The sequence below is a fragment of the Orcinus orca genome, chromosome 12 (genome assembly GCF_937001465.1).
Source record: "Orcinus orca chromosome 12, mOrcOrc1.1, whole genome shotgun sequence".
Classification (NCBI taxonomy): Eukaryota; Metazoa; Chordata; class Mammalia; order Artiodactyla; family Delphinidae; genus Orcinus; species Orcinus orca.
In genome coordinates, this window is record NC_064570.1 from 82,066,426 (window position 1) to 82,084,766 (window position 18,341).

Genomic DNA, 18,341 nt, shown 5'->3' on the forward strand with positions numbered 1-18,341 from the left:
TGTGTGTGTGTGCACGTGTGTGTGTGTGTACGACATATGTGTGTATGCCCTTGTTGATCTCATGCATTAAGCCACTCAGTGCTCTTGGAAACTTAACCATCCAATTTACTTGTTTTGACTGACAGTGGCTTCTGTCCAACCAAGCTGACTGGAAGTCACCAGTGACTAATATCTAAGAACCCTTGCTACATAGAGTAGATTTTCTTATTTGAACCCAGAACAGAAAACTTACCAAATACCTTAGGCAAAATCCTAGCTGTGCTGAGTAAACGCAAAGGGGACAGTTATCTTTCTGTGGTGTGTTGGCAGTAAGGCTATGTATCTATCAGGTTAGAAGGCCTATGCAAGTCTGTACAAGGTGATGCGTATTATAATTACAAAAGAGCATAATTAAATGCTATAGTTCTTCATCTTCAAAGTCTCCATGATTCCATATTACATAAAGTCTCCTGGGCCTCAGAAGAAAAATGCCACCTCAAGAAACTAATACTTTGTTCAGGGCCTTGACTTAAAAAAATTTACTGCTATCACCTCGACAAACTTCGAAGTGTAGGTTTATTTTAGGATAATGGGATTTATATGCAAATCACTTAATTTATTACTGTATCACATTGTATGTAAGTATAAAGTGCAGTTAATATACAAATTCTACTCTACTCTGCTCAGAATTGGTTTCCCTCCATGCATATAAATCAGTTTTCTAGTTTAAATATTAAACCTTAAAAAAAACCTTCCCTTTGAGAATATTTTACCTGAGATATAGGTTCTATGGCACTTTGCATATGTTCTTCTCCAAGTGAGCAAATTCATCTTTTTTTATTTTGTCTTTTAACAGAACTCTTAAGCACTTCTAATTCTAAGAACCCCAAAGAATCACAACTGTTGAGAAGCAGAATCCAGGCCAAGCTCGGGGATGCTGTATGCATCCTCTGGGAGACACGGCTCTGAGGATACATAACACTTTAAGAATAATTTTTCTTTGGAAACTTAGAAAAATCAATCAAGTTATTTTCATCATAAAGTAATGGAAGTACTGTACCCCAAACATAAGTGCCCATCTTTACAACTATATTTAAAGTTTATGAAATTTAAAAAATAAAAAAAATTGATATATCTTCATTGGAGTCAAATATTTAAAACTTATAAAGCATGCCAATAGATACATAGTAGCTTTCTTGTTATTTTCATTTTGTGTATATTCATTAGAGATATTTTAAATAAATGGTAACCTGTGGATTATAGAAGTGAGAAAAATGCTCTTGAGGTGACATTTCTTCACTGATGAGTGTTATATACCTTTAACAGCTAAATGAAGTGACAAGTTAGAAGTAGACCTGGTACCACCAGTGACTGTGCCCTTGAAGAGAGGATACGGTCAAAGACTTGGTGATCCTACAGATGTTGGGAAGGTCCCTGAAGATGCCTGAAACCAGGACCCAAGAGCTAAGTGCAGCCTGATACCATGGTTAGCACCACAGGAAGTTGAACAAATTCTCTGATTGCCTGTGAGGCTCTCTGAGAGCGACTCAAGTAAATTAAACTTGTGGAGACTGCTTGGGGAAACATGAGAGAGAGTTTGCCAGGACAGTGTGCATTGGTTTTAGAGTACCATGGATACGGCCTCTCCTTCACCACGTTAGCTTTTTTTTTTTTAACATCTTTATTGGAGTATAATTGCTTTACAATGGTGTGTTAGTTTCTGCTGTATAACAAAGTGAATCGGCTATACGTATACATATATCCCCATATCCCCTCCCTCTTGCGTCTCCCTCCCACCCCTCTAGGTGGTCACAAAGCACCAAGCTGATCTCCCTGTGCTATGCAGCTGCTTCCCACTAGCTATCTATTTTACATTTGGTAGTGTATTTATATGTCCATGACACTCTCACTTTGTCCCAGTTTACCCTTCTCCCTCTCCATGTCCTCAAGTCCATTCTCTACATCTGTGTCTTTATTCCTGTACTGCCCCTAGTTTCATCAGAACCTTTTTTTTTTTACATTCCATCTATATGTGTTAGCATATAGTATTTGTTTTTCTCTTTCTGACTTACTTCACTCTGTATGGCAGACTCTAGGTCCATCCACCTCACTATAAATAACTCAATTTCATTTCTTTTTATGGCTGAGTAATAGTCCATTGAATATATGTGCCACATCTTCTTTATCCACTGATCTGTTGATGAACACTTCAGCTTTTAAGTTCCCTGGAGACACTGTCTTCACACAGATCTTGTGAGACTCACTCTTGTCACCAGTTTGACCAAATGGGCCCAAAGGGCTGAGGCTTTCCATTCCCAGAATTACTACATCCAAGTGATTCACTGCTAGCTAGTATATTCCCTTATATCTACTGCAGTTTTACTTTAAGTGGAGTGTTGGATGAATCATCTCATGAAATTCTTTCTACAGATCTGGGCTTCTAGGAAAAGCAACAGCATCTTTAATTCTGAGTTGTGTTTGCCTGGAACACCACATCTTGCTCCAGCTCCTTCACTCAGCCCAAAATGCCCTTGCTTTTCTAAGAAACTCTATTTTTTTCTGGAGAATTCCTTGGCTTGCATGTTTAACTTCCCAGCCTGCTGCTTTCTTACTCTCATGGTCCTTGATGAAGATTGATTTGATCAACATTTGCAGCAGTTGAGCCTCTTGATTACTCTCTAGCTCCTGTACTGAGTCCCACCTGCTGAGAACTCCTTTTCAGAGCTAAGAGCCTCCTCCACAGCCAGTCAGTAGCACCTTAGGCCTGGTTTCCACAAATAGGATCCAAGAGATGTCACCTCATTGTACCAAATTCATTTAACAGTATTTATTTTTAGACTCATTTTATGCATTTAATTATTTTTTGGCTGCGTTGGGTCTTCGTTGCTGGACACGGGCTTTCTCTAGTTGCAGCGAGCGGGGGCTACTCTTCATTGTGGTGCTTCACCTTCTCATTACGGTGGCTTCTCTTATTGCAGCACAGGGGCTCTAGGTACCCGGGCTTCAGTAGTTGTGGCACGCAGGCTCAGTAGTTGTGGAACACGGGCTTAGTTGCTCCGCGGCACGTGAGAGCAACTTCCCGGACCAGGGCTCGAACCCATGTGTCCTGCATTGGCAGGTGCATTCTTAACCACTTCCCCACCAGGGAAGCCCCAATTAACAGTATTTTATACCAATCCTAGTAAATTCTGTTTTAAAATATAACAGGAGAATTTTATCCACTTTCCCTTTATTCATTGTGTAAACCCAATTAAATCTTATTTTACACCCCACAATAAAGAAGTCTAGACCAGAGGGCAGACAGCAGAAGCAAGAAGAACTACAGTCCTGCAGCCTGTGGAACAAAAACGACATTCACAGAAAGACAGACAAGATGAAAAGGCAGAGGGCTATGTACCAGATGAAGGAACAAGATAAAACCCCCCAAAACAACTAAATGAAGTGGAGCTAGGCAACCTTCCAGAAAAAGAATTCAGAATAATGATAGTGAAGATGATCCAGGACCTTGAAAAAAGAATGGAGGCAAAGAGCGAGAAGATGCAAGAAATGTTTAACAAAGAGCTAGAAGAATTAAAGAACAAACAAACAGAGATGAACAATAAAATAACTGAAAGGAAAACTACACTAGAAGGAATCCATAGGAGAATAACTAAGGCAGAAGAATAGATAAGTGATCTGGAAGACAGAATGGTGGAATTCACTGCTGCAGAACAGAAGAGAGAAAAAAGAAGGAAAAGAACTGAAGACAGTCTAAGACACCTCTGGGACAACATTAAATGCAACAACATTCACATTATAGGGGTTCCAGAAGAAGAGAGAGAGAAAGGACCCAAGAAAGTATTTGAAGAGATTATAGTAGAAAACTTCCCTAACATGGGAAAGGAAATAGCCACCCAGTCCAGGAAGCACAGCGATACCCATACAGGATAAACCCAAGGAGAAACACGCTGAGACACATAGTAATCAAACTGGCAAAAATTAAAGACAAACAAAAGTTACTGAAAGCAGCAAGGGAAAAATGACAAATAACATACAAGGGAACTCCCATAAGGGTAACAGCTGATTTCACAGCAGAAACTCTACAAGCCAGAAGGGAGTGGCATGATATACTTAAAGTGATGAAAGGGAAGAAACTACAACCAAGATTACTCTACCCAGCAAGGATCTCATTCAGATTCGATGGAGAAATCAAAAGCTTTACAGACATGCAAAAGCTAAGAGAATTCAGCACCACCAAACCAGCTCTACAACAAATGCTAAAGGAACTTCGATAAGTGGGAAACACAAGGGAAGAAAATGACCTACAAAACCAAACCCAAAACAATTAAGAAAATGGTCATAGGAACATACATATCAATAATTACCTAAATGTGAATGTATTAAATGCTCCAAACAAAAGACGCAGGCTTGCTGAATGGATACAACAATAAGACCCATATATATGCTGTCTACAAGAGACCCACTTCAGACCTAAGGACACATACAGACTGAAAGTGAGGGGATGGAAAAAGATATTCCATGCAAATGGAAATCAAAAGAAAGCTGGAGTAGCAATACTCATATCAGATAAAATAGACTTTAAAATAAATAATGTTACAAGAGACAAGGAAGGACACTATATAATGATCAAGGGATCAATCCATGAAGAAGATATAACAAATATAAATATATATGCACACAACATCAGAGCACCTCAATACATAAGGCAACTGCTAATAGCTATAAAAGAGGAAATTGACAATAACACAATAATAGTGGGGGACTTTAACACCTCACTTGCACCAATGGACAGATCATCCAAAATGAAAATAAATAAGTAAACAAAAGCTTTAAATGACACAAAAGGCCAGATAGATTTAATTGATATTTATAGGACATTCCATCCAAAAACAGTAGATTACACTTTCTTCTCAAGTGCGTACAGAACATTCTCCAGGATAGATCACATCTTGGGTCATAAATCAAGCCACAGTAAATTTTAAAAAATTGAAATATATCAAGCATCTTTTCTGACCACAACATTATGAGGTCAGAAATCAATTACAGGGAAAAAAACGTAAAAAACACAAACACATGGAGGCTAAACAGTATGTTACTAAATAACCAAGAGATCACTGAAGAAATCAAAGAGGAAACCAGAAAACTCCTAGAGACAAATGACAATGAAAACACGATGATCCAAAACCTACGGGATGCAGCAAAAGCAGTTCTAAGAGGGAAGTTTATAGCTATACAAGCCTACCTCAAGAAACAAGAAAAATCTCAAATAAACAATCTAACCTTACACCTAAAGGAACCAGAGAATGAAGAACAAACAAAACCCAAAGTTAGCAGAAGGAAAGAAATTATATAGATCCGAGCAGAAATAAATGAAATAGAAACAAACAAAACAATAGCAAAGATCAATAAAACTAAAAGCTGACTCTTTGAGAAGAGAAACAAAATTGATAACCATTAGCCAGACTCATCAAGAAAAAGAGGGAGAGGACTCAAATCAATAGAATTAGAAATGAAAAAGAAGTTACAAAGACCCCACAGAAATACAAAGCATCCTAAGAGACTACTACAAGCAACTCTATGCCAAAAAAAATAGGCAACCTGGAAGAAATGGACAAGTTCTTAGAAAGGTATAACCTTCCAAGACTGAACCAGGAAGAAATAGAAAATATGAACAGACCAATCACAAGTAATGAAATTAAAACCGTGATTAAAAATCTTCCAACATACAAAAGTCCAGGACCCGACGGCTTCACAGGTGAATTCTATCAAACATTTAGAGAAGAGTAACACCCATCCTTCTCAAACTCTTCCAAAAAATTGCAGAGGAAGGAACACTCCCAAACTCATTCTGTGAGGCCACCATCACCCTGATACCAAAACCAAACCAAGATACTACAAAAAAAGAAAATTACAGACCAATACCACTCATGAATATAGATGCAAAAATCCTCAACAAAATACAAGCAAACAGAATCCAAGAGCACATTAAAAGGATCATACACCATGATCAAGTGGGATTTATCCCAGGGATGCAAGGATTCTTCAGTATACACAAATCAATCAATGTGATACACCATATTAACAAATTGAAGAATAAAAACCATATGATCATCTCAATAGATGGAGAAAAAGCTTTTGACAAAATTCAACACCCATTTATGATAAAAACTCTCCAGAAAGTGGGCATAGAGGGAACCTACCTCAACATAATAAAGGCCATATATGACAAACCCACAGCAAACATAATTTTTAATGGTGAAAAACTGAAAGCATTTCCTCTAAGATCAGGTACAAGACAAGGATGTCCACTCTCACCACTATTATTCAACATAGTTTTGTGAGTCCTAGCCACGGCAATCAGAGAAGAAAAAGAAATAAAAAGACTACAAATTGGAAAAGAAGTAAAACTGTCACTGTTTGCAGATGACACAATACTATACATAGAGAATCCTAAAGATGCCACCAGAAAACTACTAGAGCTCATCAATGAATTTGGTAAAGTAGCAGGATACAAAATTAATGCACAGAAATCTCTTGCATTCCTATACACTAATGACGAAATATCTGAAAGAGAAATTAAGTAAACAGTCTCATTTACCAGTGCAACAAAAAGAATAACATACCTACGAATAAACCTACCCGGGGAGAAAAAAGACCTGTATGCAGAAAACTATAAGACACTGATGAAAGAAATTAAAGAAGATACCAACAGATGGAGAGATATACCATGTTCTTGTATTGGAATGATCAATATTGTGAAAATGATTCTACTACCCAAAGCAATCTACAGATTCAATGCAATCCCTATCAAATTACCAATAGCATTTTTTACGGAACTAGAACAAAAAATCTTAAAATTTGTATGGAGACAAAAAGACCCCGAATAGCCAAAGCAGTCTTGAGGGAAAAAAACGGAGCTGGAGGAATCAGACTCCCTGACTTCAGACTATTTTACAAGTAATCAAGACAATATGGTACTGGCACAAAAACAGAAATATAGATCAATGGAACAAGATAGAAAGCCCAGAGATAAACCCACGCACCTATGGTCAACTAATCTATGAGGCAAGGATACAATGGAGAAAGACAGTCTCTTCAATAAGTGGTGCTGTGAAAACTGGACATGTAAAAGAATGAAATTAGAACACTCCCTAACACCATACACAAAACTCCCTAACACTCCCTAACACCATACACAAAAATAAACTCAAAATGGATTAGAGACCTAAATATAAGACCGGACACTATAAAACTCTTAGAGGAAAACATAGGAAGAACACTCTTTGACATAAATCACAGCAAGATCTTTTTTGATCCACCTCCTAGAGAAATGGAAATAAAAACAAAAATAAACAAATGGGACCTAATGAAACTTCAAAGCTTTTGCAAAGCAAAGGAAACCATAAAAAAGATGAAAAGACAACCCTCAGAAGAAAAGACAACCCTCAGAGAAAATATGTGCAAACGAACCAACAGATAAAGGATTAATCTCCAAAATATGTAAACAGCTCATGCAATTCAATATTAAAAAAACAAACAACCCAATCCAAAAATGGGCAGAAGACCTAAATAGACATTTCTCCAAAGAAGACATACAGATGGCCAAGAGGCACATGAGAAGCTGCTCAACATCACTAATTATTAGAGAAATGCAAATCAAAACTACAATGAGGTATCACCTCACACCAGTTAGAATGGGCATCATAAGAAAATCTACAAACAACAAATGATGGAGGGGGTGTGGAGCAAAGGGAACCCTCTTACAGTGCTGGTGGGAATGTAAATTGATACAGCCACTATGGAGAACAGTATGGAGGTTCCTTAAAATACTAAAAATAGAATTACCATATGATCAGCAATCCCACTACTGGGCATGTATCCAGAGAAAACCATAATTCAAAAAGAGTCATGTACCATAATTCAAAAAGAGTCATGCCACTACTGGGCATGTATCCAGAGAAAACCATAATTCAAAAAGAGTCATGTACCACATTCACTGCAGCACTATTTACAATAGCCAGGTCATGGAAGCAACCTAAATGCCCATCGACAGATGAATGGATAAAGAAGACGTGGTAAATGTATAATAAAATTATTTTTAAAATGGAATATTACTCAGCCATAAAAAGGAACGAAATTGGGTCATTTGTAGAGACGTGGATGGATCTAGAGACTGTCATACAGAGTGAAGTAAGTCAGAAAGAGAGAAACAAATATCGTATATTAACGCATATATGTGGAACCTAGAAAAATGGTACAGATGAACCGGTTTTCAGGGCAGAAATTGAGACACAGATGTAGAGAACAAATGTATGGACACCAAGGGGGGAAAGCGGCAGTGGGTGGTGGTGGTGCTGTGATGAATTGGGCGATTGGGATTGACATGTATACACTGATGTGTATAAAATGGATGAGTATAAGAACCTCCTGTATAAAAAAGAAAAAAAAGATTTGTTCATATGGTGGTATAAGTAATCCCTCTCTTGTATGTACGTTGTAATTATCTTTTCTCAATTTGTCTTTTCTATTTTGCCTGGCATTTTACTGTTTCTATAATCATATGTATGATTTGATTTTTTAAAAAAGTAGCATAACTCAGCTCTAAGATATACGAAAAAAAAAAAAGAAGTCTAATAATCTATTTTATAGTCCAAGTTCTCCAATGATTCTGTACTTGGCAAAGAAAAAAAAGAAAGAGTTCCCATATTCAAGTAATTTTTAAAATCCCAATGATCTGAAATCTAAACAATCTGAACAATATATTTTAGGAAGAGATTGGTGAAATGGGTATATAAAGTAAATTTGGACGGGGCAATCTCTTCAAGAGTTAGGTGATTAAGTAGTATTCTCTTGGGGAAATGGCATTTTGAAGGATTCAGACCTTTAAACAAGTGTCTGAAGGAACTTTTACTTATTGAAGTGTCTTCGTTTAATGTCATCAGAAAGATTAAGCAAGAGGACAGCAGCCCAAATAATCATTAGCTTGCAGCAAGGTATCATTGTTTACAAAGTTTGTTGGGTTTTACTGAGTCTACCATTTACAGGAGCAAAGAATTTGCATATCAGGCTGAATAATTTCTAAAAGAAACAGAGCAACATCAGTGAAGCAGTCAGATATCAGAGACACGTTTAAGAAGGGCTCAGAAAATAAGTTCTGAACCTCCTACCACTTCAGCTTCAGTTCCCCTCGTGACAATGATAGCTTCATAACCACAGGGGTCATGACCCTCTAGATAGTGAGGCTAAATGGACTCACTTGATAGTTAGTGCAGCTAGAACAGCTACGAAAATTTATGTTAAATTTATTTTAGTGAAGAAGAGAATTTTCTTAGCATCAATATGTAAAACTCTAATAATTCAACAATCTAAGTGAAAAATAAGACAAGATAATTGCAGTCTAATTTACAAATATAACAATTTTTTTAAGTTTCCTGAATAAGTATGCTAACCTCTTGTGAGTGGACTCATTATTTAGAATCATCTTTACAGTATTAGAGAAGACAATGTGAAAATCATTTTATTGATGGATTGAAATATATTTCTTGTATTTTTATTTATCATATTTCATGCGATACTTTATTTTTAAATGTTTATTTATGTCTGCAGTGAAATACATATTAAAAGATCCTATATCATGTGGTCGCTTATTTGTGGAATCTTAAAAAATGATACAAATGAACTTATCTACAAAAACAGAAACAGAGTCACAGACATAGAAACCAGACTTACGGTTACCAAAGGGGAAAATGGGGGAGTGATAAATTAGGAGCTTGGGATTAACAGATACACAATACTATAAATAAAATAGGTAAACAACAAGGGCCTACTGTGTAACACAGGTAACTATATTCAATATCTTGTAATAAACTACAAGGGAAAAGAATCTGAGAAAGAATAGATTTATATATATATATATGTATAGCTGAATCACTTTGCTGTACACCTGAAACTAACACAACCTTGTAAATCACCTAGACTTCAATTTAAAAAGAGAGAAAAGATAAAACATATCAATAAGTAACCCTCCCCCGCAAGAAAGATACTATACCAACCATAAAATAGTGAAATTAAGAAACTTTGGGTCTCTTAGAATAATGACTAATGTTCTGAAGCAAGTGTTTTCTGCAAAGGACCAGACAGTAAATGTCTTAGAATCTCTGCCACAATTACTAGACACTGCTGTGTAGCACAAAAGCAGCCTTAGCCATTATGAAGACCCATGAGCATGGCTGTGCTCCAGTAAAACCTGATTTACTAAATCATACAGCAGGAATTTTTGGCAGCCCTCCTGCAGGGTCACAGTTCGCTGACTGCCCCCCGCCCCCCGAAATACCAGACTTGTTCCGTGTATTTTCCCTTCCTCTCTGATACAACCTGGTAAAATAGCTACAAAGCTTAATCAAGGGTCTGATCCACATACCTTTTCCCCAGGAATTCCAGGAGCACCCAATTCACCTTTAAGACCAACTGCACCCTGAAATATAGAAATGCTCATTAGGAGTTTTTTCAAAGGTGTATTAATTGCTAAGGTTGTCATAGATGAGTTGCTTTTGCTCGCACCAAAGTGTGTGCCGTTAAGTTTTTTTTTCCTGTTATTCACAAGTCATTAAACTATATTTTTGACAATTAATAAATTATCAGAAAGTTAATAATAAATATCAGAGTGCTAATCAAAACTCAAACTAGACATTCTCCACACAGACATATGCAGTACAGCTTTCTCATTTCTTTTATATTTATCAAAGGTTAAGGAATGATTCTATTGCTGTTACTTCAACTAGTACCTGGTACTTTCAATTCAAATAAGTCATGAAATTTCAGACTCCAAGGTACCCATATTTTTATATTTAGTGTGCCTGACCTTCCATTACATCCTCCAGGAAAACACTCCGAAGCTGGGTCAATCCTTTTGTCAATTTCCTTGCTCATCCACGTTAACTGGAAAAACCTGCTCAGTGAAGCTGATGGGCTACCTTTATCTGCCTTTATGGCTCTTTCACAAATTCAGTCTAATAAATTTATCCTTGAGACAGTGGACAATAATGTAAACTTTCTGAATGAATTTCTCTATTACTAATGCTTGGTAGAGATTAATAAACACATTAGAATTCTATGAGTATATAATATCATTATTACCCTGATATTACCTGTTAATTTCAGATTTAAGGCATACAAATAAATGTCAACTTCAAGTTCCTATAGATTAGATGAGATTGTATCAGATGGAGTAAAATTACAAAAACAAAAAAGAACCTGTCAATCCAATATGCTCAATATTGGATTAGAAAGGATGAAGAAATATTCTTTAATTCTCATATTGATATAGACAAAAATTCAAAACCATAAATATTAAATCTTGCTTCTTTGAGGTTATTACTAAAGGGAAAATATTCCTTCTTTTAAAAAATTATGAACATATTTTGATTCAATTATTTTTTATTGGTGTGGTGTGCCTTCAGAACGGGCACATGAGTAATGTCACACTGGAAACAAAATAAAGGGAAATTCACTAGTAATCTCTGGGTTAACACACTAGACCACTCAAAATGGAAACTTCCATACAGTGAGATTGGAGAGTAGGGGTAGTAGAAAAAAAACAATACCAAAGTTTTTGACTATAGAGTCAAGTAAGTTAACACTTCATCTTAAATTATTTTGATTTTCTCTAAAAGTATACCTACAAAGCAATCACTTCATAAAGCCTACACTTTTCGGGAAATTAACTTGATACGGAAGGTAATAATACAAAACTAAACTGGAAAATTATTCCCCAAATAGACCTCAGATCATACTCCTCCTTAGGTTCAGGAACATTGAAATTGAGCTGCTATGTTATAAAACTGAGGGAATTTCAACTCTGAAGTGGGTGAAGGTATTAGCAAGGGTATTAAAGAACTGAGAAAGTAATGTAGTTGCTAAGTAATTAGGCTGCTAACCACATCTGCTAAGAAAAGGGAATTAAAAGATTCAGAAAATTACAATCATTGAGTCTAAATGAAAGAAAAGTCTTAATTATTATTTCAAATAATGTCATCCAGAGTTTAGTCTTGGACAGAGGGCATGGTTAGGATGGCCTGATTGGGTGGCCTGATACAGAATATTCATCACAGCTATGTGTTTATAAGCAGTGGTTGAATCTCAAACTCTCTCCATGAGAGGGGGTCATAAGCTCTATGAAGAAAAAAGCAGTAAATCAGACTAACGAAGCATCACAGTGTGGATGAGAAAATAGGCAAATAAACACTAAGTCATCCCAAAACTTGTGACTTTTCTCCAAATATTTCTGATTCATCATTAACTAGTGGGTAACATCAAGCTAAAACTAATCAGGTCACTATGTAAATTTTTTTAAATGCTTTTGTTTGTAAAGGAAAAAGTGTAGTAGAACATTAGTGAATAATATAACAGTTCTTAACGATTTAGCTTATCTAGCTCCTTCTCTGCAAACTGACTCTTCGCCCTGCTTGGCAAGGTCCACTGGGCAACTGGGGCAGAGAATTCACAGGTTCTAGAAACGGCTGAGTTGATGACTTAGACTTTCCTTGTGGTAGAATATTCATTCATTCAACGTATTTTTAGCTCCTATTATGTGCTGTTCTATGTATGGTGCTCAAGGAACTCATATTCTAGTGGGGGAATAAATGGAGGTATAATGATAACATGTCAAGTGACGATAAAAGTGCTAAGAAAAGAAAGAAGACAGAGGTGGAATGAAGGGATGCTTTTTACACAGAGATGTCAGAAGAGGCCTTTCTATTTTTTTTAATTAATTAATTTATTTATTTAATTTTTTTGGCTGTGTTGGGTCTTCGTTTGTGTGTGAGGGCTTTCTCCAGTTGCGGCGAGCAGGGGCCACTCTTCATCGCCGTGCGTGGGCCTCTCACTGTCCCAGCCTCTCCCACTGCAGAGCACAGGCTCCAGACACGCAGGCTCAGTAGTTGTGGCTCACAGGCCTAGCCGCTCCGCGGCATGTGGGATCTTCCCAGACCAGGGCTCGAACCCGTGTCCCCTGCATTGGCAGGCAGATTCTTAACCACTGCACCAATCAGGGAAGCCCCCAGGCCTTTCTATTTTAAAGTGATTTATGAGAGAGAGCCTAAATGATGTGAAGGAAAGAGAAATGTGAATATCTAGAACATTCCAGGTATATGTAGCCTGGTGCAAAGAACTTGGAACAGACATGAACAAGGGGAGAGTGTAGGAGCCACTATAGGGAGGGGTAGCGGGGTAGGCAGAGCTCTACACATTATGGGAAGCCTTGCGGCCCGTGGTTAGAGCTTCAGTGTTATCTTGAGGGGAATAGGAAGCCATGGGTGGGTTTTGATCCAGGTGGGACAAGATTTACTTACAGGATTATTCAGAACAGCTGTCTAACTCACAGTGTACAGGCATAAATAAAGTAAAATTTGCTCTTTATAAAGCTGCCACAGATGACAGTAAGGATTCTCAAAACGTAAGACCTGGGCTTCCCTGGTGGCGCAGTGGTTGGGAGTCCGCCTGCCAGTGCAGGGGACGCGGGTTCGTGCCCCAGTCCGGGAAGATCCCACATGCTGCGGAGCAGCTGGGCCCGTGAGCCATGGCCGCTGAGCCTGCGCGTCCGCAGCCTGTGCTCCGCAATGGGAGAGACCACAACAGTGAGAGGCCCACGTAACGCAAAAAAAAAAAACAAAAACACATAAGACTTTCAGAAATATTGTAATGAGTAATACATAACTTGGAAAGAGATTTGGGAACTGTATTCTCAAAACTTTTCTCATTTTATCTCATTGGGCCAAAAGTAAAATGAGAAAAATGAGAATGAGAAAAATTAAATTTCAAAAACTAGCACACTATATCTAAAAAAAGTCTTGTCAAATAAGATTGGGAACAAAAGACACAGATTTGAATGAAATACTTAAATCACTGAGTGACCTTTTGAAGAAATGACTGTCATTAAATTATTAATATTTACTATGAGTGGCATATAACAACTCAAGGTTTTTATAACCTAAAACATGTGATCAATTGAAAATTCTAAGGAATTATTTCACAAAATGAAGATGTGTTTGGTTTTAATCAAACCACGTATGAAACTCAACTCAATCTAAAAGGATTACCCTCTACCTCTCCTTCAACACATGACTGTGGATAAAAAAGTAGAGGAAACATACATTTGCTAAGTATCTACTATGTACCAGTTCCTGGTACTAAGTATTCCTTCTTCACAATAAGCTGTTGACTCAGTGTTATTAAGCATCATTTTCAAAGCAAGTAAGAGGTGGACAGGATTCAATCCCAAGTCATTCAGGCTCCAAAGTGGTACTCCTTCTAATATACTGTCCTACAGCCCCTAAATATACTCTCTTGGTCTTACACACCAAAAGAAAAACCTTGAGAGCAACATCTGGTTGCCTTAGTAACACTGCACTTCTGATCATTTCACAAAATCAACTATTCAATATGCCTTAGAGCAAAAATGACTTTTGATCTTCAAACTATGCAGGCAGTATTTTGTGCACCTGCTCTAGTAATGAAACTTATATACAAGACTCAAACACAGGTGGAAAGCCATCTTTATTTACTGCCCATTAAAGTTGCAGGATCACGTAGTACAATAAGAACAGAAATGTACTCATCAACTCCTCAAAAGGAAAAATACATCCATGTTTATTAAAAAAAGCTGATCACATTCATGGCCATGGTCATCTGAAGTTGTATTTGCACATCAAGGATTATGCTGGTTTAATTAAATGCTGGTGCGTGTACTGAAACAATAAAGGAAGTATAGTGATTATTTGCCTTCTTTTGTAGGTTATCAATTTATTTTATCCCAGCTGTCATTCCTTGCCACTAAAATCTCTTGCCATTATGAATTTTGTGTAGTCTGGAAGTTAAAACAAATGTTATTATTTTTTAAATGTATCATAAATGGGAAATTATGTAATACATTATAACTCTAAGATACATTTTGTATAGTTTATAGATTTGGCATACAATAAATTTTCTAATAATTATGATCTTTTTTATTTCTGTGGTATCAGTTGTACCATGCCCTCTTTCATTTTTTATTGTTTATTTGAGTCCTCTCTTTTTTTCTTGGTGAGTCTAGCTAGCTATAGGCTTGTCAATTTGTTTCTCTCTTCAGAAAAGCAGTTACATTGATCTTCTCCATTGTATTTTTAGTCTCTATTTCATTTATTTATGCTCTAATTTTTTTTTTTTTTTTTTTTTTTTTGGCAGTACGCGGGCCTCTCACTGTTGTGGCCTCTCCCGTTGTGGAGCACAGGCTCCGGACGTGCAGGCTCAGCAGCCATGGCTCATGGGCCCAGCCTCTCCATGGCATGTGGGATCTTCCCGGACCGGGTCACGAACCTGCGTCCCCTGCATCGGCAGGTGGACTCTCAAACACTGCGCCACCAGGGAAGCCCTGCTCTAAATTTTATTTCCTTCCTTCTACTAACTTTGGACTTCATTTGTTCTTCTTTTGCTAGTTCATTAAGGTGTAAAGTTAGGTTGTTTATTCGAGCCTCTGATTGTTTCTTGAGATGGGCACTTATCTCTATGAACTCCTCTCTTAGAACTGCTTTTGTTGCATCCCACAAATTTTGGTATGTTATATTTCCATTTTGTTTTGTCTCAAGGTAATTTTTAATTTCTTTTTTGACTTCTTTTTTCACCCACTGGTTGCCCAGTAGCATGTTGTTTAATCTCTATATTTGTGAATGTTCCAGTTTCCTTCGTGTAATTAATTTCTAGTTTCATACCACCGTGGTCAGAAAAATATGCTTGATACAATTTCAATCCTTTTAAATTCATTAAGACTTGTTTCATGGCCTAAAGTACAATCTGTTCTAGAAAATGTTCCATATATATTTGAGAAGAATATATTCTATTGCTTTCAGAGGGAATGTTCTATATATATCTCTTAAGTTCCTCTGATTCATCTGTCATTTAAGGCTAGTGTTTCCTTATTGATTTTCTGTCTGGATGATGTATCCATTGATGTAGTGGGGTATTAAAGTTTCCTACTATTATTGTATTACTGACTACTTCTCCCTTTAGGAATGCTAATATTTGCTTTATATATTTAGGCACTTCTGGGTTAAGTGCATAAATACTTACAAATGTTACATCCTCTTGTTGGATTGACCCCTTTATCATTATATAAAACCCACCTTTGGCTCTTATTACATTCCTTGTTTAAAGTCTATTTTGTCTGATATAAGTATAGCTACTCAGCTTTCTTTTGATTTCCATTTGTAAAAGATTGGAATATCTTTTCCAATCCCTTCACTTTCAGTTTGTGTGTGTCCTTACATATAAAGGTAGCATATAGATGGATCTTCTTTCCAAACTATATTATAAAGTTATAGTAATTAGAACAGTGTGGTATTGGCATAAAAACAGACACATATATCAGTGGAAAAGAACAGAGAGTCCAAAAATAAACCCACACATATATGGTCAATTAATTTATGACAAAGGAGTCACAAATATATAGTGGGGAAAGGATAGCCTCTTCAATAAATAGTGTTGGCTATTTACATTAGCCAAGACATGGAAGCAACCTAAATGTCCATCAACAGATGAATGGATAAAGAAGATGTGGTACATATATAGAATGGAATAATACCCATAAAAAAGAATGAAATAATGCCATTTGAAGCAACACGGATGGACCTAGAGATTATCATACTAAATGAAGCCCTACAGAGAATGACAAATATCATATGATATTGCTTATACCTGGAATCTAAAAAAGAATGATACAAATGAACTTATATGCAAACAGAAATAGACCCACAGACATAGAAAACAAACTTATGTTACCAAAGAGGAAAGGAGGGAGTGATAAATTAAGAGTTTGGGATTAATATATACACCCTACTATATATAAAACAGATAACCAACAAGGACCTACTATATAGCATGTGGAACTATACTTAATATTTTGTAATAATCTATAAGGGAAAAGAATCTGAAAAAGAATATATATAGATAACTGAATCACTTTGCTGTACACCTGAAACTGACACAACACTGTAAATCAAATATACTTCAATAAAAATAAATAAAAATTTTAAAATAAATAAACAGTGAGTGCTGAGAAAACTGCAGAGCCACATGCAAAGAAGAATGAAACTTGACCAATATCTTATACCATACAAAAAAATTAACCCAAAATGGATTAAAGACTTGAATGTAAGATCTGAAACCACAGAATTCCTAGAAGAAAACATAGGCAGTAAGCCCCTCAACATACATCTTGGTGATAATTTTTTTGAATATGTCTCCAAAAGCAAAAGTAACAAAAATAAACAAGTGTGATCTCAAGGGCAAAAATAAATGCCCATCCCAAACCCAAATATTTCTTCTCAAGCACTTGCTTAGGTGCCAGAAGTTCCCATGGAAGGTACAATGGTGGACCCTCCTTTGGGAGTCAAAAGACCAAGGATGGCTTGGCTGAAGCTTGCTGTGCAACTTTGAGGGATCAGTCATTTCACAAACTTCAGTCTCTTACCTTTTAAAATAAGGAGTCCATGTAGATTATATAAATAATTCAGAACCATGGACTTCCAAGTTAAGGCATGAAAAGAATTTAAATCTGTTCTACCTTGGAAAGATAGTAAGAACATAATCAACTCCTAATCTTAGCAGGAATTAATCTACCTAGTTAGCTAACAAAAGACGTGACTCATAGAAAACAAACTTATGGTTACCAGAGGGAGATGGAGGGGGAGACAAATTAGGAGTTTGGGATTAACATATACACACTACTACATGTAAAACAGATAACCAACAAGGACCTACTGTATAGCACAGGGAACTATACTCAATGTCTTGTAATAATCTATAATTGAAAAGAATCTGAAAAAGAATATACTTATATAGAGAGAGTCAGTTATATATATATATATCGCTGAATAACTCTGCTGTACTCCTGAAGCTAACAAAACATTGTAAATTAACTATACTTCAATTTAAAAAATGGTTAATAAAAAGACATGACTCAAAGAGTGAGGAATAGACAGCTCTGTTTTGAGAAGGACAGGGAGAAAGGAAAAGCATGGATCCTGGCTAGACTCAGATCTGCACAGGTCCAGGTCACCCACCATCTTCTCCAGCAAACTCTCTCCCCAGTCTCCCCAAGGCTGTTACCTCAGGGCCCCTGCAACCCTCCTACGGCACCTAACTGGTGTGGCCTTGTAAGGTCTTCTATCTCCTTCCAGATGTAAACTCCTGGAACATAGCCTATTCCTTCTATCCGCTCTAACACCCAGCACTAGGCCTTATGCAGAGCAGGTGCTCAACAAAGGTGAGCTGTATGAATAAAGGGTGGGGAAGAATCTTCAGTGGAGACCTATCAGCAGACAGAGAAACAG

At 36.8% G+C, this 18,341-nt stretch overlaps 1 protein-coding gene across 1 annotated transcript in view; it reads right to left on the bottom strand.

Annotated features, from left to right (window-relative positions):
• Positions 1 to 18,341, bottom strand: part of COL19A1 (collagen type XIX alpha 1 chain) — a 347,142-nt gene that overhangs the window by 271,859 nt on the left and 56,942 nt on the right. The window lies entirely within an intron of this gene.